Source organism: Bactrocera dorsalis, chromosome 2 (genome assembly GCF_023373825.1).
Source record: "Bactrocera dorsalis isolate Fly_Bdor chromosome 2, ASM2337382v1, whole genome shotgun sequence".
Classification (NCBI taxonomy): Eukaryota; Metazoa; Arthropoda; class Insecta; order Diptera; family Tephritidae; genus Bactrocera; species Bactrocera dorsalis.
In genome coordinates, this window is record NC_064304.1 from 84,708,018 (window position 1) to 84,733,352 (window position 25,335).

At 34.0% G+C, this 25,335-nt stretch overlaps 1 protein-coding gene and 1 long non-coding RNA gene across 3 annotated transcripts in view; one reads left to right on the top strand and one right to left on the bottom strand.

The window, feature by feature from the left end:
* Positions 1-3,617, bottom strand: part of LOC105228533 (uncharacterized) — a 70,726-nt gene extending 67,109 nt beyond the window's left edge. The window contains exon 1 of one of the 2 annotated variants that reach the window (XM_049449090.1): positions 3,568-3,617. The gene's annotated coding sequence lies outside the window, so the exon portion shown is untranslated. The remainder of the gene's footprint in view (positions 1-3,567) is intronic. The other variant, XM_049449089.1, reaches the window with a different exon arrangement.
* Positions 1-20,726, top strand: part of LOC125776537 (uncharacterized) — a 182,155-nt gene extending 161,429 nt beyond the window's left edge. Inside the window, exon 2 of the long non-coding RNA XR_007421793.1 lies at positions 19,604-20,726. This is a non-coding gene — a long non-coding RNA (uncharacterized LOC125776537). The remainder of the gene's footprint in view (positions 1-19,603) is intronic.
* The last annotated feature ends 4,609 nt before the right edge of the window (positions 20,727-25,335 follow it).

A 25,335-nucleotide genomic window follows, 5' to 3' on the forward strand; every position in this document is an offset into this window, starting at 1 on the left:
TTTTTGTGGAGTTTTGAAAATAATAGTAATACGAGATTTTGTGCTCTGACATTAACTTGAGAAATGGTAATGTGCTGTCTTATATGTTAGGATCTAGGTTATTTATTATTCAATAAGTTCCCTCTGTCGCTCATCACTATGGTTATTTCAGCCCCAGTTTATTGGCGCATTGGTTTACCCAGCCATAACTGGCAAGAGACAACAAAGAAATCTAAATAAATTTAAGTTCAGAGAGTATTCTTAGTTGAATCCCGACACCTTGCTGTTAATGAAATACAATATTGTCTCTGTTTAGTGCGACTGTAAAAATCTTCTACTCTTGAAGAGAACATAGAAGATATACTGTAGTACTTGCCCTTAGCTATGTTCATCTTGCCACAATCGCAGTTCTTACTGAACGGACTAACGTTATAAACCGTGTTACACATATTCAAATGAGATTTTTTAGGAAATTAATCCAAATATCTGTCTAATTCTCTGTATTTCAAAATCAGGCGAAATGTTTATATAGAGCTTACAAGGTAGGACTCAACATCGTCTCGGGTTTCATGATAAAATAAAAAATTATAAAAAAATGTTAATAAATCATCTCGAAATAACACGGTGGAGCTTAGAATCCAGCTTTGGTGATCGAAATCGACATTGTAGACAACCGTCACAATAAATAATAATTATTTGTTCTCTTTTTGGAAGTTCAAAGTCCGGAAAAAGGTTTGTATAGAATAAGATGGTTTATATTTTCGAAAAACTTTAATATTGAGGCAAAACTTAGAGACTGAGAACATGGTTGGCTTTCTCTTGTGGAAATGACATAAAGTGGGCACCAAGATCGTGCCGCCTCAATTTTTTCTTAAGTGAGAATATATTAAATAATATAAATTCCGACTACGGGTTGGATCATATACAAGACCTATAAAATGGAATAAAGTAGAATTATGAGAACGATTCTACTGAACAAAATATGAACCGCTTCCCCAAGCCTTTTCAACCAACAAGCACACAATCAATACTCTAAAATAATATAATGTTGCTCAACCCAATTTAGTTTTAAACTTGTTGTAAAGTTGCAACGGAAATGTCTTCTAATCACTTTTTCAAAGAAAGGTAACCCACACATGGGCACAACTAAAGAAACATATTTTCAATTTCGATAATAAATGATGAAAAGTGAGATAAACATAGAGTATATACATACCTAAGTATGTATGGACATTGTATAAGCTAACAATTAAAATGTTGAAAGAAGCGCGTTAAGTAATAAATCGACCAAGGTGGTTATTATGCTTTTGTCGGAATATGCTTTGTATCTGCATGGTTCCTAGCTGCATCATTTATTATAGGCTAATTAAAAAGGAAACACAATGTGATGTAAGAAAATTTTTTAGCCAACGGTGTGCCTTCTAACACTTGAAATGTTAATTATTTTGTAATTCGATTTTCTTAAATCTCTTCCAAGACTGCAGACACTTAACGAAAGATGCCTAAAGCGCGGTTTCCTACTGGAAAATATTACATATGAAAAAGATGCGTGCTTACATAACGAAGGAAAAAGAAAAGGTCACTGCACTATAGATCAATGAACTACCCATCTTATCTGCTTGCAATGCCTTGAAGAAAGTAACCAAAGTAAGTCTCATTATGCAACGTCGAATTTAAAATGAATGGAAATCATTAATTCTCGAAGGGATAAACGCATCTTGTAGGATTAACACTTTTTTGTTATGATTTTCAGTTGTTTAAGTGTTTAATCTTTTTGTAAATTTCTAGTAGAAAGAGCATTGAAATACCAGAACTCAATGGACACCACACACCAAGAAGCAATTATAGAAAATCGGAAAGGTAGAAGGCGATACTTCAAACACGATGAGCTTTACGCAATTCACAAAAACTACAGCCCGATCTCGTTACTACATTAATGTACTATAACTACTATAACGTACTATTAACGTACTATTCGAAACACCATCACCCATCTTGAGACCCAACAATCAATATTGGATAATATTCGAACGAATAGACCACGTCCAGCACGCAGTGAAGAAAATATAGCAGTTGTAGCTGAGAGTGTACATGAAGACCGTGGAAAGTCGATTCGATGGGTATAAAATACAGCTCTTCGATCTTCCCAAGCGACATCGCTTCTCTCTTTGGGCTCTTGAAAATTTCCAAGAAGATCCGACTTTTTCGAATCAAAACTGCCGCATTTGGACAAAGAGCAACCTGAAGAGATCCAAGAGCTGTCATTTCATCCAGAAAAAACAACGGTTTGGTGTGATTTATGAGCCGGTGGAATCATCGGTTCATATTTTTTCAAAAATTACGCTGGTGAGAACGTAATCACCAATGGCGATCGTTATCGTGCCATGATAACCGATTCTTTGATCCCTGAAATTGAGTTCGTGATCTCGGCGACAATTGGTTTCAACAAGACAGCGCCATTTCTCACAGGTTGCATCAAACCATGAAATCAGTGAGTAGGTAATTTCACTTTTTGTGCCGGTCGATTTGCCACCAAGATCGTATGATATTACACCGTTAGACTTTTCACTTCGAATCAGACCTTGGAGCAAAATTCACGCATATAATTCGCCAATTACCAGTGGAAATGCTCGAACGAGTGAGTCATCGAAAATTGGATCACCGTTTATAATGTTTAATTACAACCTTCTTTCTTACTATTCTAGGAGTAATAAGGTAACACAGTTTAATACAAACTTTAGAGATCAAAGAATACAATAGATTAGATCTAAGATAAAACAATGAATAGTTTACTATCTTTTTATTGGCCGTTCCGGAACAAGGAATCAATAGGTTGTTGGCAGGACCAAAGTAAGAAATCTCGAACTTCTGGAAATTGTGTTACTTTAAAAAAATTTTCATATATTATCGACGAAACTAGATGTATGACGGACAGGATGGTTTAACTTCAAGACTGATTAAATTACACACACATTCTCACAAAAACTATCTTCTAGCAGCACTAAGAATGCAATAGAGGGATTTATTTATGCACAGAAATGTCCGGTCGAATGACTGCTTATATTATTTATACATAAAAAACTGTCATACAACTTAACAATACCCTGAAAACACTGAGTTTGTGAACTATGTAAGGAAACAAGAGCTTTCCTAAGTCTTAATTAGAATTTTTAATAATTTGCCCTTGTATTTATGTTTTTTGATGAAAAAAGCCACGAAATTATAACTAAAATCTGTCACCCCCCAGTCCGGAGATAGATCACTGGCTTATATATACTATTTGAACTTGAATACAGAACCCAATTTTATCTGAAAATAAAGTACCGTATTACAACTTCATGAAACTCATTTTGAGACGACACAATTTTAAATGCCTAGAGAGTACGCAAAAGAAAAGTGTTAAAAACTGTTTTAAAGCGAGTTTTTGGTATATACGAGTATGTATGTATTATTTATATATTGTTGAAGGCAATAAAGCCACTTTTATGCCAAAATGAAAATTTTTCAAATAATAAGCCAGTTTATGCCTTTCTTTTAAGAAGAAATTTCTTTTAAATATAGTCAATATTTTTAATGATAAATGCATACCTTTGATGACTTCAAATGTTACTTTGATGATGTAGAAAATTGTGGAAAATCTGAAAAAAAATAAATTGTATTTAGTTATTGTGATCAAACTGAAATTTTATTTATAAAACTTTTTCTGTAAAACTTGTGCTTATTTTTCTAACCTTTAAAAAAATAAAACTACAAAATTGGTGGAGGTGCAGTTCTAACTTCAATTAACAGTAAAATAAACTTGAAATGTTTTCCACATGCCAGCATCTTACATTACCTTACCAGCAACAACAATTTATAGTTCTTTTAAACAATGAAAGAAACTCATTAAATTGAAAATATTCAAGAAACAAGTATTTAAAAGCAGCGCACTGTTTACCTAGTAACACAACAACAAAAGTGTGTAGATATGTATAATATGTGTGCATTGGAAACCTTTTTGACTAATTACAACAACTACAATGCAACAATAATTTTTTACTACCAGCCAACGTTGTAGTTTTAGTAGCTAGTATACAAAATAAGAAATATACACAAAATAAAATAGAAAAAGAATTACTAATGGCGATTGACATACAAGACAACAACTAACAATAATCAAAAGCACAAAAACAGTAATAAAATTTATTAAAGAATTTGGCTTGTATGCATCATTTTTCATTTTCTTAAGCAGCTGCGGCATTTGAGGAATTTCCAAAAAAAATAATAAAACTGAATATCTAATCATGAAGTAGCATGGCTTAAGGAATAGAGAAGCAGTTTGAGATTTAAATACGAAACCTGCACTTGAGCTGCAGTCTGATTGTGTCGTGCTTAGCGAAGAATCGAACTCGAGTTCTAAACACAATGTAACTCTGCATTTGCATATGTAAATATGTGTGTGTGATTATTGGGTATAAGCTGCGCTTTACCTCTCTCCACCAAGCAGGCCTTCACATTTTGATTTAATTACACTTAACCTTAATCATACTCAAACTCGTTGCCACGGGCAGAGTCTCAGCTTAGAAAAATGTAAGATTTTGGTATTTCAATTATATGCTTTGAATCACTAGACTAAAGGAGAATAGCAATAAAACAGTGAAATAGAATTAATAAACAATATCGTGGAGTGTTTGCCACGTCTTCTTGCAAGTAAAGTGTGTGAGTGCTATGAGTCAATTAACCCTTGACAATGCTGCCAGCGGGTTTATAATAAAGCAACGCGGGTCAAAGCGTTTGGGATACGAGATTAAGTTGAAGGCATGTAAAGAACGAGTTACAAAAAATATGTTTAGATTACAATAATTTCACAATGAGACATAAAGCAGACGTTGCCGGAAGACTTGATTAAACTTTATAAGACAATGAGAGCACAAGTTAATGAAATTTATTTTAATTTATAATTTTACATTAACTCATTACTTGCATAATCTCATTGTATGGAATCGTTTATATTAAAACATTTTTCTAAAAAAATTGAAAAATGTGGCAACCTTTTTCCAAATACTTAATACCTCAAGAATTTAAAAAAAAATTCAAATAAAGCAAAAAGATAGCAACTCTCATAAAAACTGTTAGCTCTCAGCATATATCATATGGTAGTTTTAAATTTTTTAGACCGAATAATATAAAAAATTATTTAAATCGATTTAGATTCTGAATTTCAGACTTCATTATGCTGACGTTCTGCAAGTGGAAGAAATGAAGAATTGGTTTTTGTGTCAGACGACTTTGTTGCATTTAATCGATCAAAAAAATGAAAGCGTTTAAAACAAAGAAAATTGAAAAGAGGTGAAATGTTTCTTATTTTTTCCTGGCATTCCTTTTGGTTCATCGCACTACTTACTCACAAACAAACCAACATAGCCACTCAATCCATCTGAGCAGAAAATCGGCAAAGTCCGCCCAAAACCCATAAGTTACTCATCTGCTTGACAATCAGTTTTCTTTGTAAATATTTGTATTATTTTCTTAATAAATTGCAGTGACTGCACCCACTCTCATTAAATTCCATTATTCGCACACAATTATTGTGTATGTATATGTACATATATCCAGAGAGGCAAAGAGTCACTCGCAGTCAGGCATTTGACGCAATGCGATGACGACTGCCGGCAATTAAAATTTATTCAGGCAATTCAAATGACATTTGTGCAAACAAAAAAACACTCGTTTGCCGGGTTTGTGTGCTTAATGAATGAGCGAATTATGAAAAGAAAAGTTTTGATTCGAACGGCGAATTGCTAATTGCACTATGAAGATATTTTAAGCAACAGTGACAACTCTTAATTAATGTACGAGTATTTTTAGCCATGCTCTTTGACCTTATTTCTAAAGCGTCTCATACTAGTGTTAGTTAGTATACAATTATTAATTTGCTTAATAAAGGTTTTGAAAAGCTACAGGGTACGAGGGACAGAGAGTAACTATTAATAACGTACGGTTTAGCTTATATTCTATATCTATTTGATTTATGTCAGTTGTTTGTTCGATTCATCACTCTCCAAGTTTTGGTGAATCGTATTAAATACATCGCGTGCAATAGCGAATGCATAACCGTGCATAAATGAATAATACAAAATTATGATTATGAATATATGCAGTGTGTTGCTGTGCCACAAAATACAATGCGACGACTTTACAATCAAGTAAACAATGTGAACTGAGTTTTTTTTTTGTTTCGCTTAACTTTAAATTAACTCATCACTGCAGTTTATTTTTATGCCACGCACTGGCTTTATGGGTTATGGCGGTCAAAGGTGACTGACAGTCATTGGCAATGTAGACAAAAGAATTAATGTAGCTAAAGGTGCACAGACACATACAGTTGCACATATACATATGTAAACCTATATGCATATGTAAATGTTATGATTTATGGGCTGTACTATGTACTATTAGTAGAGTATTCACAAGTTATGTACGTTTTTATAGATTTATGTAGAAATATATGCATACATTTGTAATGCATACAATCCATTCATATATGTATATACATACATACAGTCACCTAAATGCAAAATAACATAACATCACTTTTCATAAGCTTACAGGCGAAGGAAAAACGATATAAAGAAACCACTTATATTATAACGAAATTTGAGTTTTGGTTTTAAAATGATTATATATTGGTTATGAAATGGTTATATGCGTATATCTTAGTTACATATATCTGAGAGCGGAAGCTGAATATTTTATGCTACAATTGTATATGTAATATAACATTTTTGATGATACGTCATTTTGCATTTTAGGTGACGATATGGACTTATCCCCAGTAATTAATTTTCCGTCTCATGAATGTTGCCGCTCACCCGTTTTAACTCAACACTCAATTGTCACAATTTTAAATTTTTATTTTTTATTTGTTTTAAATTCGTTAATTCGTTTCAGCGCATAGAGATTGTAACAATTACAACTGCTTAAGAATAAGAAACAAATAAGTTTCTTAAAATAACCTCACGTCACTCTTACTTTATCATATTTTCATTTGCATGGCGAGCGTGTATGGAATTATGGCTGAATTGAAAGTTGACTCAGATGCAGACGAGCACAAACATTTATCCACACATATGTATGTATGTAAATACTTATGTACATTTCCATATGATTAAATATTCCTAAATAAAGCTCAATTACATAGTCTCACACTTGGAAATAATCATATACAATATGTAAGTATTCTATATAACTATGTGTACGTATTTATTTCTGTAAGTTCACGTCTGTGCAATCACTTGTCTAGTTTGTAGGTATAGTAAGTAGAATTGTTCTAATTTTTCACTCTGCTGGTGAAAAAAATGCTAATTAAAAGTTCAAAATATTGACCTTCCTGCGACGGATACTCCTATGACCGTTAGCAAATTATGACTGTCGTAAACTCGACCTGTAATTGGCTTTTATTGGACAAAACTTGCGAGTGACGAATCGAACAAACGGCTGCCATAAATCAAGAATACTGACATAATCAAATAGAAATGAAAAAGAAAGAAGAAGTTATAGCGCTTCAATTAGATAAGCACATACATTTCTTTACAAATTATTGTATATATTTTAACAAGAGAGGGAGTACAATTATTGCAGAGAAACGACTTAAGATAAAAACTGTCATTATATAAGTAAGATCTCGAGTTTGCGTATTAATAATATATTCTCTTTTTTTTTTGCTAGATTTCTCTATAAAGTGCTATTGAATCATAAAACAGTGCAAGCGAAGATATTTTTTAGCTTTCTATGTGAAGTACATAGGTCAACACCTCAATTGAATTTCTGGCGAGGAATCACCACATCGAGCCACCGTTTTTCGCACAATACAAAATCATCAATTCATAACATTCTAATAAGTTGCTCTATGCATGGTACGAATGTTAGTCCATCAAAAATGAAATTGTTCTTAAAGCATTCTTTCTTTGAAAACTTTTTCATTGCTTTTACATAACACCAACATGTATGACATACAAATTTCCGCCACTACTTCTGCATAGTTTCATTCGAAGACTCCTTCGAGCGTGATGATTCGTTCCAAGACCTAAATCAAAGCGGAATTGTCACGAACTCAATTTCAGACATCAAATAGTCGGTTATCATGACGCGATAACGGTCACCATTAGCGGTTGCGTTCTCCCAGCCATCATTTTTGAAGAAATATGGGCCACCGGACCACAACCCCGCCAAACCGTTGTTATTTCTGAATGCAATGGCAGCTCTGGAGTCTGTTTAGGTTGCTCTTCGTCCCAAATGCAGCAATTTTGCTTGTTTACATACCCATTAAGCCAGAAAGGAGCCTCATCGCTGCGCAAATTTTGAATCGAAAGCGTCGGCTCTTCTTGGAACTTTTCCAGTGTCCATAGAGCGAAGGGATTTGTACACTTTCAATTTAAGGTCTCAACGTGCAATGCGTCATGTTGTTCCATACGTTAGTCCGAGTTGCTGAAAACGGCGCCGAATCGACTTTCAGCGGTGTTCGTGTACACTCTCAGCTACGACTGCTTTATTTTCTTCACTGCGTGCTGGACGTGGCCTATTCGGTCGAATACTATCAAATAATGAATGCTGGGTCTCAAGATGAGTGATGGTGTTGCGATTAGTACGCTCAGTAGGCCGATTATGTTGAACAAAAATAAAATGACAGCTTGACACGACTCGCATACTTCTACTTGGATCACCCGTTATTTCTAAGTGAGATACATAGAGTTTGGATCAACCCTACGTTCTACCTACATAAATAAAACCCTAACCTAAATAAAATCATTCGAAATATAAAAATATTATATACTAGGGAAAGGTAAAAAGATGAGATATTTATTAATCTAGAATAAATATAACAACCGTTAAAGGCCATAAAATTTTGTTTTCTGGAACGGACCGTAAAGTTTGAATAATAACAGAATGTACATATACAAAAACATGATGCACTAAAGTTAAAAAATAAAAAACTAGACTATAATGTTGTTTATTTCTAAGTATGTATAATATATACATACATATGTATAGCGAAGTGCATTAGTTGACTTTATTGCAGCAAGTAGTCACCACCCACGAAAGCAACAGTGTTTAATCAACGAGTAGTTGTAGCAGCTACTGCGTTACGTTAAGCCACACGAGTATGTATGTATGTATGTATGTAAATATGTGCTGTTCATGGTGCTGAGTTTGTAATGCATCAACGCACAGAACTCACATTACACAAGCCCGCACAGCACAGTTATTTTCATTACGGCAGACTGAGAGCCAGTTAGTCCGTCAGTAAATCAGGCTGCCGTTCGGATCAAATCAGTTGTTGAATTAGTCATTTGGACAAACCCATGGCATGCAACTTGTCGCCACTATTAGTTGAGACAATATATTACATATGTATATACATACATACATACTTTAGTATTTGTATGTAGTTATGTATTTGTGCATGGATATTTGTGGGCAGTCAAGCGCTCAGGCATGCCGCAGCTACGGACACAAGTGGCAGAGGTTGCCAACACCCGCATATTTCTCCTCTTTCCATTATTAACTATTAATTGAATAATATTATAATGTACACTCGTGTGCAAATAAAGTTGACAAACTATTTTTTAATAAAATAAAAAAAATATAATAAAATATCAAACACTTCTTTGCTGTGAAGGGTCATAACTATTTATTAAACTAGTGTTAATCAACTTGTTTTCGAAGTTCAACATGTCCTTTCAATTTTTTTGTAATTTACATTTGAAGCCAAAGCAATAGCTGTAAACACTGTTGACAAAAAAACACAGGCGGTTTTTGTAAAAAAGGTGCGCTCATCTTCATGACTTCATTTTTCGAAACTTCACATAGAAAATATGTGCACAAATATTTCAAACATGTCAAATTGAAATTCATAATAATTAGCAAGTTGTGTTGACACTTATTTTATTTTTATTTTTTCGAAATTTATATCTTCTTTCGCCACTACTGTGCCGTTATATGCGCATGACTTTTGAAGGCCAATCGTAATTTTGTAATGATATTTTGCACTAGTGAATGCATACCAAATTACACAAATACATAAAAATGCAAAAAAAAAACAAATAAAATGAAATAATAAAAAATAATGCCGCATAACAAATCATTACAAGTATGTACCACCAAGCAATCACAACCAATCTTATAAAAATATTTGCAGCACCGTAAATAATTTATTTCAAAAGCAATACATACATACATACATACACAAACGATTTTATGAATACTGTGAATCAGAGGCGCAAGGGGTGTGCCACGTATATGCACAACGGCGATACCTGTCATTAGTAATGCCCTCCATTAGTACAAAAAGCCGTGAGTACCACGAAAGCCCCTAATGAATTTTGATTTATTGCGAAGAAAATTATTATTAATATAATCACACATACAGACACAAAAATAAAAATTATAATATAAACAATCAGTCAAATTTTTAACTACCATTTGAATTGCTTTGACAACGATTTTGACAAAGTTTCGCCATAAGCATTTGTCAGCTGTCAGTCATAAAAATATTTGTGTTTTCTATGATTTACGCTTTGTTTATCATTTACTATAAATTGTTTGGTAATAGTTTTGATTATTTTATTATATGACTAATTAAAATTCACTAAAATTATCTAGAAAGAAAGTCAACTTTTTTTAAACAATTTGATTTGATATATTTTATTGCGTATAACTGTGTGGTAGTCTGTTTAAGGTTAAATTTGGCATTCTTTTCTTTATTATTCTTTTTTAATTTCACCATTATTTTATTGTCTGTTTGAAATGTCTCGTCCGTCAAATGCGCATTTTTATTTATATTTTTCTTTTCAGTTCAAATGCCTTTAAAGTGATGTATGTCTACTTAATAGCTTATTATTCACTGTCTGTTTTTTGAACCACCCACGCAGAGATTAACGAAACGTGTGAAATCTTCAAAATACGCAGACATATTTTTGGCATAAAAAAAGCAAAAAAAAAATGATATAAACAAATTTCTTAAACGATTTTTAAATAATTTCTACATATGTAAGTACGATTTTCATTACTTTATTTTACTCTCGTGGCAAAAACCATGCGTGCATATGTACATTTATAGGGCTTATTATAGTCGGAAACATATTATTTAATTGTAAGTCATATACATATGTATGTAAATATAAAAAACGACAGTAAAACATCGAATACGTTTCTATTACGCCTTTAAAAATAACTTACGATGTGTGTTCAAAAAGTATCGCGAATCGTAACTGACAGTTTTCTTCGATTGCAGGGGCGTGGTGCAGCATGAGTTCTTGCCACAGGGAAGAACGGTCAATAAGGAATATTACCTGCAAGTTATGCGCAATTTGCGCGAAGCAATCCGCAGAAACGCCCGGATATGTGGAAGAACAAAAATTGGCTTTTGCACCACGATAACGCCCCTGCTCACACACATCGTTGCTTGTGCGCGACTTTTTGGCCAAAAACAATACACTAATGATGCCGCAGCCACCGTATTCCCCAGATCTGGCCCCCTGTGACTTTTTCTTGTTCCCTAAACTGAAGAGGCCCATGAAAGCACGACGTTACGCTTCTCTTGACGAGATAAAGACGGCATCGAAGGAGGAGCTGAAGAAGATAAAAAAAATGATTTTTTGAAGTGCTTCGAAGATTGGAAAAACCGTTGGCACAAGTGTATAATATCTCATGGGGATTACTTTGAAGGGGACAAAATAGATATTCTTGAATAAATAAATAATTTTTGAAAAAAAAAACAAAATTCGCCATACTTTTTGAACACACCTCGTACATCGAGAGGCAACCAAAAATTACGAAAATAAAGTATGGCAAATTGAAAATAAACGTAATTAGAACTGAAAATTATTATCGTAGCGCATTCTAGGAATTTAATACGATATTTTGAATTGAATTAATAATTAATATCATATATAATTAAAAAATCTGATGGTGGCAGATCCATGCTGATCCATAAAGATAGATTGCCAACTGGAAAATTATATATAACTAATTCCCCATTAAAGATCTTTTATTGAAACGTAACATATGTTTTCGACAATTTTTCTCTGTTACGAGCGATTTGTGAGCACAAACATATACAAAATCACGCTTAAATATAGCGCAATAAAACTACTATAGTGCACTGTTATTAAGATATCTTTCTTATTTTTTCTTTTTTTCAATAGATATTTATGGAAGAATGATGTCAAGTTTACAAAAATTTTATAAAAAGCTAAGCGAAGACTTACATACCTTTCTTCTGAAGGCAAATACCAGGTATACCGGGTTTGTTTGCTGATAAATCAGGAGCCCAGCAAATTTTGCGACAACTCCTAAGCACTAATAGAATGTCAGAAATGAACTCGGCGTCTTAAGATGAATTCCCATATAAAATCAATGATCTATCAAATGGAAGTCACACAATAAAGAAGGTTTTACCTTTTATTCGCTACTATGTATTTCTTGTAGTATACTTAATGCAATTGTAAAACCGAAACGGGAATCGAAAGCGATCATATACAACTTTGTTTATTTCGATCTACGTACATATGTATATAAACTTCCTCACATCCAGGCATTAAAAAAACCACAGAAGAGACCAAAAGTACTACAAAAATGTATGCCAAAATCAGACAGAAATTTTGCCCGGCATATGATATAATATTCACTAAAGATAATAGAAAAGTGTGGAAAAAGTGTCTATAAAAGATGAGGATATATCGTTTAGGAGTATCTCGAGGATTACAGGAAGTGATTTAGCATAAATATGTATGTGGTATATCTGAACCAGCTTCTATAAGGCAATTCATCAGAGATCTAGCGATCTAGTGCCCTATAAAAAAATTACTTGTTGTTGCAGAGTGAGTATATACTATATATCTTCATATACATATGTATGTATGTATGTGTCTTGCAGTTAATTTAGTCATGCAACACAAATGCAATGTTAAATGAAACAAATAACGAGAAAATAAACGGAAAATTAGACAGCAAACAAAATATAAAAAAAATCAGAAGTAGAATCAAAACAAAAAACAACCCACTAAAAGAACACCCACGCCAATTTACAATAGTTCCCCAAGCTGAGTATGTACTTAGCTCACACAAATATACAATGCCCGACCGGCTTACCGCCTTCCTGATTTTACTGGCTGTTGCACGGTCAATTGTTTAACAGCTCCAGCAATTGTAATCAAACGCACACACACAAACACACACATTTATATACATATACATTTGTGCCAGCCACATATTTACATTTCTAAAAACGGAATAAAGGTCAAGTTTAAATGGCAAGCCCCGAGCTAAATAAGCCGAGCAGACGGCGTTCCAACAGCAGCTCAGTGTTCGGCATTCAAGCGATCGATCGCGCAAGAGCATACATTTACGAGTAGACTGGAGGCATAAAGAGGCGAAAGATCACATTCCAGTGAGCAAAAAATAAATATGTAAAAATCGGCAAACTTGTAGTTATTTGTTCGAAGATGTGAAGGCTTAAATGAATGAACGACTGAATGTGGAATTAGTGAATGAATGGCCAAGTGTGTGGGAGTTTATCGAAAAGAAAATAGAAATGTACAATGGTGGCTATTTTTGTTGGCTTTTATTGCTGCAGTTCCTAAATAAATTGCAACGGAGCCTCGTAGCTGCGCTTCCTCTTCTTCATTTCCGAATGATACAAAAAATATTACTTTTCTTGCTTAGACGATATTAGCTTTGAAGCAATTAGTTGATAAAGCCAATGATGAGTCGGCGTTACGAGTTTTCAAAAGAAAGGTTCTGCGGAAGATTTATGGTCCTTTGCGCATTGGCAATGGGGAATATTGCATTCTATGGAACGATGAGCTGTACGAGTTAGGTCATGTCGTTCGCATGGATGAAAACATTCCAGGTTTCAAAGTACAGAGGAAGAGGAAGACCTCCACTTCGTTGGAGAAGGACCTGGCTGCACTTGATATCTCGAATTGGCGCCAAATTGCGAAAAGAAAAAACGCCTGGTGCGCTGTTGTTAACTCGGTTATAACCCTGTAAACAGTATCTATGGTAAAAAAGAAGAAGATTGATTTATGACTGAAATACTCTCAGTGGTCTGCCATTTTTTATGAAGAGTGTTCAACTAAATTGATTCTTGGTAGAACATGGGTTCGCACCCAAGACCTGGATGGGTTGCCATCAAAAGATCTCATCAATCGAAAAACATCTTAAACAATTAAAAAATCCCTTGTGAATATTTACTCCATCAATATAAAATTTATTGTAAAAAAGTATTCGCCACCGGTGTATACAGCCAAATGTTAATAAATATTTGTTGAAGATGATCATTTCTGCCAGCAGTGCAAGCTTGAAAAGTAGCAACAAAAAACCAAATATGCCAATTATTAAATTTTTGAAATTGTATGCCACGGCAATACCGCTATGTGCCGCAGACACGCCCATTCGTAAGAAACAAAACCCACAAATTCAAATAAACTGGCATTTGACATGTTGATTAGTCACTCCGAGGCGAGCTGCAGCGCAACAACACCCTCACATAACCGCTAACTCTCTGCACAATGGAGTCAGAAGCAACGTGAGTACGCCTTGTATCCAATTGTATGTAAGCACGTCTATACGTATATAACCCTCATGTAACCTTAGACACCATTCGAGTGTCTGATTTGCCATTATTTCTCAAATTTATTTATTTAATTTTATTTTTTGTTTTCTCTGGAATCGCGCATGCTAAGGTTTCTTTGTAGATTCGCGATTTAAGTATGTTTTTTGTTGGTGGTTTTCTTGGTAGCCACCCCCAATTTGTTTTGCGCTTGTGGGTGCTAATTAGTATCAATGCAATTGCTATTATTATTATGTTTTCTCTTCTTTTATAAGTGCTTTTTTAGCCACAAAAATTTTTTATAATGATTACTTTATACACAAAAGTGCAAATTGTGCAAATGGTAGAGATTGCATTAGGGCGATCGTTATAAGACGAGAAAAAATGGTTAACTGTTAAAATTCGTATCAAGCACAGGTGTCCTAAAGAATGACTAGTCCTCTTAGACCTAGCAACAGAACTTCCATCTGGTATCGCCAAAGACCAAAACTTGTCTATGCGCGGCTTATTGACCTACCAGATTAACCTAACCTAAGTATACTTGTATGTCGATAAGAAGAAAATTTATGGAACACATTTCCTATAAGAGTATATCAGTCACTTACTACTGACTGGTGAGAGTGTTAAGGCATGCCTTATAATGCGTAAAACATAAATAACCCGGACCGTTTCTAACGGAACTAAAATTGAAAACTGAGAGATTCTATTTTCGGTATTGAGTTATGAAGGCTAAAAGTATTTGGTGTTTTCATCTGATATTCAACACTATACGACGTGATTAAAAAGTTAATTTGATTTGTAACACCTCCCTAATATTTATGTATGTAAGTATATCTCAATAACGCCGCGCTATTGAGTTTTGCGGCATTTGAGTTACTTAATATATATATTATTGTATTTTATATGCGTTTGTTTCGCACTCAGCCGAAGGCAAACTGCCGCACTGTTTTTTTTTTCGATTTCCCACAAATTCAAAATGCCATTAAAATGTCTAATATGTTTATTTAAGGCTATCATATTGAAAGGTTTAAGTGAATTTGCAAATGTTTATACACGGGTGTTATACATTTTAACATGTGAAGCAGACAATAAGGGATTATTTCATATTAATTACCACATTAACACAATATTGTGTGAAAAAGTAAAAAATATATTTAAAATGGAGAATTATACCGTTTACTATTGCGTTTTGTTATCATTACTGATATTTAAAGTTGTATGAGAATTAAGTAAGTTTAATATTAACAGATTTTTATGATGAAAATATTTTAATAAATATTACTATTAAGCTTCATATTTTTATAATCATTTTATTCAAATTTTGTATTTTAAATACTAATTTTTATTATAAAATTAGGCAAGTATGTTTACTTTTAGAGTTGTTGCTGTCAAAGCTGATCGTGCCTGCAGAGTGGACGCGTTCTCAAGAACGCATGAGACTACAAATGAGCCTATTACATTATCAGTTCTGTCTCTCAATTTAAATAATAAATGTCGAAGATATAATATAACGGGCAATGATATGAAATTTTGAATGGTCTCGATGAATTAACATCTAGGCTATAAGAACTGTCAAGGCTGTAGTGGAGAGTCAAACAATTTAGAGTATTTCAAAAACCGATTAGGCTCAAATTTTAACACGAGCTTCTTAAATATATTTTTTACAAATTAATCGGAGCTTTTTTCTAACCGATAAATATTTTTTTTATAAATAATTTAAGGCCGAAATTTTGGTCAAAAATCGATTTTTTTTTGAGAAACCGCTATTTAAAAAAAAATTATTTTGCTTATTCCTTCGATTAATTCCTAGTAAGCGTAAGCGGTGTCTAAGACATTAAAGAAGAAGAAGAAGAATTTGAAATCAATGAATAATAAAATTTAGCAAGAAGTAACCAATAAATTATTTGTAAGGTTCGACGTACTTAGCAATTTAGTTTGAAAACCGATTTCTAAAATTTGAATTTAATTTTTATAACTTTTGTTAACAATTTCGACAATTTCCGTTAAGGGCTTTTAAGTAGGGGGAAGCATCAAAAGCCGGAGTGCGGAACTTCAATCCGCTCCCAACTCCAGACTCTCCCACGGAACCACCTGATTAAGTATTACTTCGTGGAAGTGATAAGACTTTTATGTCTCTCGTCCACAGACTGACGGACGCCTAATCTGCTCTCTTTGTCTCAGTTTTGGCATGTTTAAGTCTTCCGCTTCGCTGACAGCTTTCCAGTTTTCAGTGAACTATCCCCGAGTATAGTTTTAAGTTTTTCACTTGTAATCTAAAAAGGTAACTTCTAATGCACCAATGTCAACTTAGTATTCGGGTTAGGTGGAAATCCTGTTCGCCATGTCGTCTGTCGATCGACGAATGAATGTCCGGTATCAGTATCAACCATATTGTTCAGCTTTTGACTGTCTCTTCTCTTCAGCAGCGTTACTTGATATTGTTCGGAATGCCTAGCGACTGAATCTATATTGGAGCATTGGAGCCACATATAATACAACCGTTTACTATGATATACATGTATGAATGTAGGTATTACTTTGAATTGCTTCAATGAAATAATATCGTATATTTCTCGTATGTTATTTCCCGCCTATCCTTCTGAATGAACAACATTTCAATGGTGGATAATAAAGACATACATATATTATATATAAACCTAAAAACACATAAATAAAAAAAAAACGATACATTTCAGAACCGTGTGAGCTTGTTTGTTTCAATTCACAAATATTAATTTAGATAAACACCAAACAAGAATTCCGATTCGATTTACGAACAATTATTAGAACAGCAGCGTCTCAATGCGACACTTCGAAGGCATTACAATCGCGTTCAATGGCGCTTAGCAAGCGAGAACATAGTGAAATAGTAAAAAAAAAGCTGATAAATATATAGCAAAATAAAAAATAAATAAAAAGCTAGCTTGAAAACCGGTGTAAAAATGCTATCTGCGTAATACTCGTATCATCAGGCAAAGTGGATTCGATTTCACCTGTGCCGCAATGTTTACACACTTAAGCACATACTTACGTACTTACTGACAAGTGTTTACTTTTCAAGGTGACCGCATATTGAGTCTTCAAGAATGAATATTTGCGTACCTATGACACTGCGGTGTGTAATCAGCGTGAAGACAGTCGAAAGACACAATATTTTACACGCTTAATTTCTTACTTTGTTAATGAATTACAATTTACATATGTAATTACTTTTTTTTGCACAAATGAATTAAATTGCAACAGCACAAGTGTTAGGGTATTCATGTGATTTTGAGAACTTGAATTTACGAATATTTTAAAATTATTTTATTTTTAGAATTTTTTGGAAGTAATCAAAAAATAAGTGGTGTATTAAATGAAAAATTGCCAAAATTTTGCAAAAAATGAAACAGGTACTTAATTGATTATCCTTCACTAAGCATGGTTATAAAATCAATCGACACCAACTATAGCTCGTCACGAGCGTTACCAAAGTAAATGTTGGATCAACTTGATTTGTTGCTTAAACAGGTTTTTAATTCTAACAAAAATAAATACAGCTAAACGAAAAAAGTTGTTATATATCAATATTTTATTTGTGATATAATTTAGTTATTACAAGCTAATAATCTCAGCACAATTCAATAATTATAATTGAAAAAAGGAATAATAATAATTTTACAAAACCCATTAAACTCTCTTTTAATACAGAAAATTTATGTTTATAAAATAATATACAAAATATTAAAAATAATGGAATAAGTTTGAATGTGAACATAGCCTTATTATTATACATTCATCACACAAATAAAATATAAAACGCGCCAAGTTAGCCAAAATTTACATAATTCATTCATAATTCTCCGAAGCGATAACTCCTCAATATATGTATATGTATATAAGATGTTTTTGCTTATTACAAAATCCAAAAGGTGCAATAAACTTTCGAGTTTCAAGTTCGCCAAAAGCTATCTTCACTTTCATTTATGACATTTCCATTTAAGTCACTTACCTCACGAAAATCGCCTACGCATTTTGACTGTACAAAAATATTTAATGTGAAGAAAATTATGTAAATACTGATTTAACTTGACACCGCTGTATTTTGCTTGCTTTATCGGTTCGTTGGTGCAGCGTAATACCATATAAGAACTTAATTTAATATTACTGTCAGACGAAATCAATTTCCTTATCAGAATGTTGTTGAACTCAATAACTGTTATAAAATGGCACTAACCCCAACAACTCAATTAGTTCTCTACTCATAGCTCAGACCGAGAGATTTAAGTCTTTCTGTGTTGACATTGTCCACTGGTTATTGGAAGGAACTGCCAAACTAGAGACTGACGTGTTGAAGGTAAAATATCATCAAGCCATTTATGTTATAACGTATGTATGTATAGTATATCTTATAATCAGAGAATTCTTTCACAGAGATTTTAATTTATTTAGTAAGACACTGGGGTTCGTTTGGATTCTCTTCTTGATAGAAGATTCTGACAAGGATTTTCCGGGGCATGTTGGAAGAGTATATTATAAAGGTTTTACTTCAAATGCTAAGAAATGCCAACAAGCTCGGCTAACATAACTTAACCGCAAAAGATAAATCAAACAACAAAACCAGCAGTTCCGAAAAGCGCATTGCAAACAGAAAGCAAAATCATAACTCTAAATTAGATAGAGAAAAGCAGAGGTCTGTATGGCTGCTATATGCTATAGTTAACCGATTTGAACAATTTCTTCGGAGATTACATTGTTGCCTTAGAAAATAACCGGTGCCATCTTTTGTGAAGAAACATTATCAAATGTGAAAGTATATTCAGGGTATAAATATTTAAGGAATAGTTCGTAAAAGATTCCGATTACATACTTGTATGTATATTAGTCTGTGGTGAAAAGGAATCCGCTATCCCTGCCTAGGAGAAAAGAGAGGAATTCGAGCACTGTCAATTGTCAAGTTGTTTGAGTCAGACTGTAATATAAACAAAATTTATGGTAAATGTAAGTATATATCGTCACCTGAAATGCAAAATAACGTAACAACATTTTCAGAAATTTACAGTGGCATGAATGAAACACGGAATAAAATGGAACATGAGTGAAACAAAATATTAATATTGGTTAAAACTGGTTTATATATGACCGCAGAACCAGAAAATGTTGAACATAATTAATATTATGTATGTAATTTGAAGTAGTGAAGCGTAATCAATAAGACACTCAATTTCGAATTTTTTGATGATACGTTATTTTGCATTTCAGGTGACGATATGTATATATAAATAATCATCTAATGCAAAGTGTTATGTAACACAGAGAGGAAACCTGTTGATCAAATGAGTGAATATAATTAAAAGCTCAGGGATTTTATAAAATTTTAATAAATTGTATTGGGACTTCTCTCAATAATAATCGTTTTGAAAGGCCACAAAAAAGTTTTGGATAGGGCTGCGTGCGAACCAAGTTCAGTATATTTACGAAAAATGTAATTAATGAAAGCAACCTTAAGCAAAATTGCGTAAGAGACACTTACAACGCGCATGCAATCAAGAAATACATGTATTTATGCGACTAAATAAAAAGTATAGTAAAGTAAACAATAACAGTATATTACAGCATTTACTGTAGAGGCGTGTGTCCAAGCACCACGGCGTATACGCAACCCATAAATTCGCAGCTTTGCAGACAACTTGCATAACGCGGCAACAAAAACAACAGTTTGTGTACACAAAAGACGATACTAACTCTTACTCATTGATAATTCGCTTTATCATTATGTACACTTGAGTAATTTGTATTTTTTTTTTCATTTTCTTCTTTGCCTCGACTTTCCAAACGCTCAATGGGGCGGTTCGTTGACGGTTCGCGCTTGTTGCCTGCTACAGTTTTTGTTGTCAAACGTCAGCGCAATGTCTTTAACCTCCAGTTAGCTGGCAGTCAGTCATCAGCAACTGCTATTGTATTACCGGAAACTTTGATATGACCGAGACAATATCGCGCTGGCGCTGGCTAAATAAACGTGCTGCAGTTGCGGTTTTTGCGGCCGCGAAGTTGCAGGCAATGAAACACAAGCGAACAGAAGAAGTGAAGGAAGGTGCGGATAAGCAAGCTAAGATGCAGGCAACTTAATAAGTTCAAAGATGGGTTTAAGAAGGTATCAGGCGTAACTCATGTGGTGAGCAAAAACGTAAAAAATTAAAAAAAAATCCTATGTTTATTAATAAAACGTCGAACAGCAAGCATACATACAAATGTTTATTTTTTATGTTCAACAGCAAAAAAACAAAAATACCACAAACCCCAAACCATCCAACTCACACACAACATCAACAGTTCGCCGGTATCTCATTTCTAACAGCGCCCGCAGCAACAACACTGGCGCAGCAGCATTAAAAATTATGCATGTGGAAAGTAAAAAAGCAATAAAAACAACTTTAAAACAAAGCCACCCATTGCACACAAAGGCATGACGGCTGCAGACTGACGTTGATAGCAACGCCGCTGTATTGTCTTTTTGACTTCCGCAATGCACACTGCACACTAAACAGCGGGGCAATTGAGTTTAGGGTTGCCACCTTTTCGAGTTCAACTAAAAATTACCGCGAATGGCACTTCATGGAAAAAAACTTCTCTAGCCATTACGCGCTGTTGTCAACAGTCATCCCTAAGTAGCATAACTAAGATTTATGAGAGATTAATATATTTGATAAATGACTATGGTATTAAAAAGTTGATTCGAAAAGTGCGCAGAATGTTAGGTGGGCTACGGAAATCACATAACTAACATATATTCCCTTCTTGAATTGACTATCACCAATACTACTGGCACCAGCGGTCTTCATATGTAAATGTTATTAACATTATCTTAATCATAAATATATTATTTTGACAGTGACTTTTCGATATTAAGAATGTTGGTATCTAGTAATCCAGGGTATATGTTACAAGATCATTTTACGGACTAAAGCGTTGGACGCCACATTAGGGTATCGGCAAAATTACTTGTTATCAGCTAGAAGTGTACACATAAAATGCAGAACAGCTATCATAAAAAAAATTCGAAAATCGCTTTCAGATATAATACTCAATTTATAACCATTTTATAACCAAAACTCAAATTTTATTGCAATGTTAGTAGTTTTTATTACATCGTTTTTTCTTCGCCTGTAAACTTATGAAAAGTGATGTTACGTTATTTTACATTTTAAGTGAAATCAATAATTATTTAACAATTGTAATTTATTTCTGAAGTGAATATTGAGTGTGACTCACATACACGATATATATATATATATAGTTTATATATTTATGCATATATTTAATTTTTTCTTTTTTTTTTTTTGCTGTCATACTCATAAAAAGCATTTTTTCAAGCACCGTTCTCAGAGCAATGCAAATACTAGTAGCAATTATCAAAACGTAAATTGTAATTTAGCAAATATTAGAAGTAATGCGTCAGTAGATGACGCGCTGATGCGGACGCAGAAATTTGACGAAAAACTCGCAGAAAATGATTGGCCGACTCTAGCGAAAGTCACAAAAAATTAGACAAACTTTCAAACTATTCCATAAGCTTAATACAAATAAGCTTCATGCGATGTGTTTTTATTGAAACTCGCAGAATGGTCAAGCCAGCGCTGAATTCTCTTAAACTGACTTTTGGGACAAGTTTTTTTTCAATCACTTCAAAAGCTCAGGGTTAAGAGCTATATCCTTACTTAAACAAATTTCCAGCGTCTACATCGCTGCCAACATAAAAATATATATAAAATTACATATGTATATGTATATTATGTAGCCATGCTTTATTGCTGCGCTGTCGCATTCATTTCCAAATGACTGCCTGCTACGCTGAGTGACGGAGTGAGTGAGTGAGTGACTGCCACTAGTATGCATTGAGCGATTGGCTACCAAGCTGGCGGTGACATGCGCCTGCCGGTAGTTGCGCACAGCTAATAAATTAATAAATATACTTATAAGTTTAACAGCAGTTAAGTAGCGCGCAGTAAACAGCTTTGAGAAAAAAAACGCAAAAACAGCAACAACATAATCGCACTGAAAGCCAACATCGTAATTGCTGTAAAAAGTAATTTCTTTTTGTTTTCGTGTGAGTGCAGTGAAATGCAATTTGTCATTTTGTTTTTGTATTATAACTAAGTGAACTTTTGCATATGTTGTTGTTGTCGGTTCACACCGCCATCAACTAGTAAAAGTAACCAGTTATGGCAAGTCGCCATTAGATGCCAGTATTTTTTTATTTTCATATTTTTTATATTTTTTTCACTTGAATCTGTTGTGCAAGCAGCAAAAGTAAAAAATGCCTTTACGCTTTTGCAGTTTTTTTCGAAGAGTTTATTGCATTTAAGCTACGTGAATGGTGCCACATGTGTTGTTGTTTTTTCTTAAAAATTTTTTATCTATTTTTGTAAATAATTGTTTTTGTTTTTTTTTTCTTACTATTCGGCCGCTGCTCATTTACCTTTTAAGCGCTGCACAGCCAGGCAACGCTTGAACTACTTGAGCTCTAAAAAAGGTAAAATGTAAAAAATATAACAAATTTGTAATCAACACCAAGTCAACTATGCGCACATACAGTGCATTGCAAAAGTCAATGTACAAGCATGCAGAGTACATATTTAAATTTGGTTCAAGTAAAAAATCCCATTTGCGAACGCGCAGTCATTGACTCTAACTTATTGACTCTCACGATACTATTTTAGCTGTGTAGTCGTCCATATTAGTAGTTATGGCACATACTTGAGCTTATGTAAAGCCACACGAACTCATATGTACGTATGTAAGTATGTATGTATGTATGTAGGTATTTATATCGCACTTTCATGCTTTCACAATTTAATTTAAATGTGTATCTTTCATGTCTAGCCTTATTGATTTTTTAATCGCATTAAGATAGTAAGATGGCGCTCACAATAGTTATTGAATTAATAGAGAAATGCGTGAGTACGAAGAGCTTGACAAGCTAGCCGACAGGGATACTGCTCGAAAATTCTACGAAATATTGTGGCGACTAGCAGAAGGTTTCAAGAGGTGAGGAAACACCTTTCCTGCCTGCTGAATGACAGTGAAAGTATAACACCACGAGACGGTGAACCCGATTCCCGATCGATTATGATGGGGCGAACGTTCCATTGCACGACCATGAAGAAGTTCGAATAGCAATTATCCGTCTGAAGAACAACAAAACGGGAGATCCGGTGGATTGCCGGTCGAGCTATTCAAATATGGCGGCGAAGAACTGATAAGAAGCATGCATCAGCTTCTTTGTAGAATATGGTCGGATGAAACCATGCCCAACTATTGAAATTTAAGTGTATTCTACTCAATCTACAAAAAGGGAGACCCCGGAATCTGCACCAGCAACCGTGGGATAAGTATACGAGTACTCAACATCGCATATAAAGTTCTGTTGAGCATACTGTGTGAAAGATTAAAGTTCACCGTCAACAAACTGATTTCGTGGCTCTAGGCCTTCCAAATCAACAGCTGATCAGATATTCATCATGTGCTAAATCTTGTCAAATACGCGAGAAAAAACCGACACACACGACACGACAAGCTCTTGACAGCACGAAAAGGAGCTGCCTTTATGACCCAATGTCTGAATTTGATATCGCCGAAAAACTAATACGGCTGTGTAAACTGACGTTGAGCAATACCAAAAGCTCCGCCAGGATCTTAAAGGGCCTCTTCGAACCGTTCGATACCACACGAGGTTCCATCAAAGAAACAGTCGCCGCACTCACGACTTGGCTCCCATGACACCGTTCACAGTCATAACTTGGGAGCCATATATAATTTCGTCTATCTTGAAACCTGTAGTAACACCAACAATAATGTCAGCCTCGAAATCCAACTCAGAACATCTCTTGCCAACTGGTGCTACTTTGGACTGAGTAGGCAATTGAGAAGTAAAGTCCTCTCTCGACGAACAAAGACCAAACTCTATAAGTCACTCATTATTCCCGTCCTGCTATTTGGTACAGAGGCATGGATGATAACAACATCTGATGAGTTGACGTTACTAGTCTTCGTTCGTATTTGATGGACATTAACATAATTCAGTGAATTAAGAGACAGCAGCTTCGCTGGCTGTGTCATGTCGTCCGCATGAATGAAAACACTCCAACTTTGAATCTTTCTACACTTAATAATAGTTTCAAAGCTTTTTGTTTTTGTCTTTGCTTGCTGCTTCCGAAATCATACGCCTAATTTTCCATTTGAGGGCAGAGCATATTCATACTATGTAGATTTGTTTTTTATTTATACAGTTATTCTTAGTTATTAATAAATTAAGTAGGAAAATCATTGAAAGGATTTACATAATGTTTCAGTCAGTACCGAACTGAGATGAAGTTCGTTAGTGTCTTTTTATCGTCGTAGTTGTCGCTTAATTGCACTTTCCTAATAGTACATATTTGATGCAATTAACCTGGGAATCAATTAAACGGTATTAATGTATACAATTGGGTGCTTTGCTCAATTGCAGGAATTTCGCATTATATATATGAACATCTAAGCAATTAATTATATAATACAAGTATATGCATATATTCGCTTTACGTATTTATCTGATTTTTAAACTCTGAACAGCGCCCGCTGCTGAAGGAAAATTAGCATATTGACTTATTAATGGGATCACTAAACAGTTTTCCAAAAAGCGAAACTTCCTATATTAAGATATTAAGTGTTCTGCAAAGTAAAATACCGTTATAGAAGCAGTGTTCGTTTGTAAAAGACCATACTATTGAAAGAGAAAATATTAA